Consider the following 2,161-nt stretch of genomic DNA (forward strand, 5'->3'; position numbering starts at 1 on the left):
AAGAGAGAAAGCAGGTAGGTAATAAGAATGAATTTAGAGATTACATCATATATGAACTTTCCAAATGACTTTTAGAGTAAACTAATCTACAAGTATAGTTGGTTTCTAATTTATTGGGAAGGGACAAAAACATATGCTATTTTGTCTATTACTGTCAAATAGGTAAATATTTGCTGGTGGGGTGCTGGGGTCCAACCCCAGCAGGTCCAGGGGTTCCCAAAGGTGTGGACAGAGTCGGCAAAGAAGGAATGACACGGAGACAGCGTTCAGTTGATCAGCAGCTTAGCCAGGATCTCTAGCCACAATCTCCAGCCAAGTTCTGGTTCTATCCAGGATCTCCAGCCAGGTTCTGTCCAGGTTCTCCAGCCAGGTTCGGTCGTCCGGTTCTGTTGCCATGTTCTCTCGCTAGGTTTTCCAGCCAAGTTCTGTCGCCAGTTTCTGTCTAGGTTCTCCAGCCAATTTCTGTAGCCAGGTTCTGTCCAGGATCTTTTGCCATGTTCTCTCCCTAGGTTCTGTCTCTAGGTTCTGTGTCCTGTTGTCTTGTTACATCTGTATTTATACCAGTTGATTCCAATCCTACCAATCTCTATTCCAAAGGTTAGGGCGTTTCTTATCTCCATTCCAGGGAGTAAAGATTATGTAGCTTAAGCGTGATTGTTCGTAGCTGAAGTGATTAATTACCCGCCTGGCACTTAGTTAAGGGGTTTTATTCCCTCCCTAACTTCAGGGAAAAATCCCTACCTGGGGAAACAACCTTTCTCGGAGAGGTGACCTTGGTCAAAACACATAGCGTTAAGGGGAGCAAACATATTAAGAACAGTATGCTATATACCCCAGGTCCCTTGAAACATATGCTGTGCAGATATTTCTTTCCTGCAGTGACTGTGTCAAGCAGCAAGGATGGACCGGCTCCCGGCAGTGGGGGAAAATCTGAATCCACAGATTGCTAAATGTATAACCTTTCTTTAAAAGCATAGCTGACATCATTATTATCCCATGTGTTAACTGGTAAGGTAAAAAATTACTACTGAAACGCTTTTTTTAAAAAAAATATGTTTTATTGGTTTTTACAGAGAGGAAGGGAGAGGGATAGAGAGTTAGAAAACATCGACGATGAGAGAGAAAGATCCATCAGCTGCCTCCTGCACGCCCCCCACTGGGGATGTGCCTGCAACCAAGGTACATGCCCTTGACGGAATCGAACCCAGGATCCTTCAGTCCGCAGGCCGACACTCTATCCACTGAGCCAAACCGGTTCGGCTGAAACTCTTATTTTTTAACAAGATATATAACATGTTTACATATCTCAAAGTAGTCCTTAATATATCTTTACCATCTCTGCAAAGGCTGGTTCCAGAATTACTTTCAAGCTTTATGAATATGCAAATAAAATTACTGTGAGAAGCAGAATAGATTTTTCAATATAGAGAAAAGACAAAGAAAACAACTTGATAAAAGAAGACATCTTTAAAAAATAAATATAACAAATAGGTGCATGACATTAAAAAAATTCAAACTTCACAAAGAGGTAAAAAAAAAAAAAAAAAGGTATAGCCCTAATGGGTTTGGGTCAGTGGATAGAGTATCGGCCTGCGGACTGAAGGGTTCCAGGTTCGATTCCCTTAAAGGGCATGTACTCTGGTTGCGGACACATCCCCAGTAGGAGGTGTGCAGGAGGCAGCTGATCAATGTTTCTCTCTCATCAGTGTTTCTAACTCTCTATCCCTCTCCCTTCCTCTCTGTAAAAAATCAATAAAATATTTTTTTTTTAAAAAAGGTATATCTCTCTACCACTTCCAATCCCCAGCCTTATTCCCCAAATGTAACCACTTAATGTTTTCTTAGGTATTCTTGAAGAAAAAGATATGTATTTATCAATATATATATACACATATACATATATCCCTTATTGCTTAATGTCCACATATGATATCATACAATAACATTTTCTTGATACGTATCAGCACATCCTATATAATAAAGATGTAATATGCAAATTGACCATCACATCAACACAAGATGGCCACCCCCATGTGGACACAAGATGGCCTGCAGGGGAGGGCAGTTGGGAGAGACCAGGCCTGAAAGGGAAGGCAGTTGGGGGCGATCAGGCCTGCAGGGGAGGGCAGTTGTGGGTGACAAGGCCTGGAGGGGAGGGCAG

Source organism: Myotis davidii, unplaced genomic scaffold (genome assembly GCF_000327345.1).
Source record: "Myotis davidii unplaced genomic scaffold, ASM32734v1 scaffold205, whole genome shotgun sequence".
NCBI lineage: Eukaryota > Metazoa > Chordata > Mammalia > Chiroptera > Vespertilionidae > Myotis > Myotis davidii.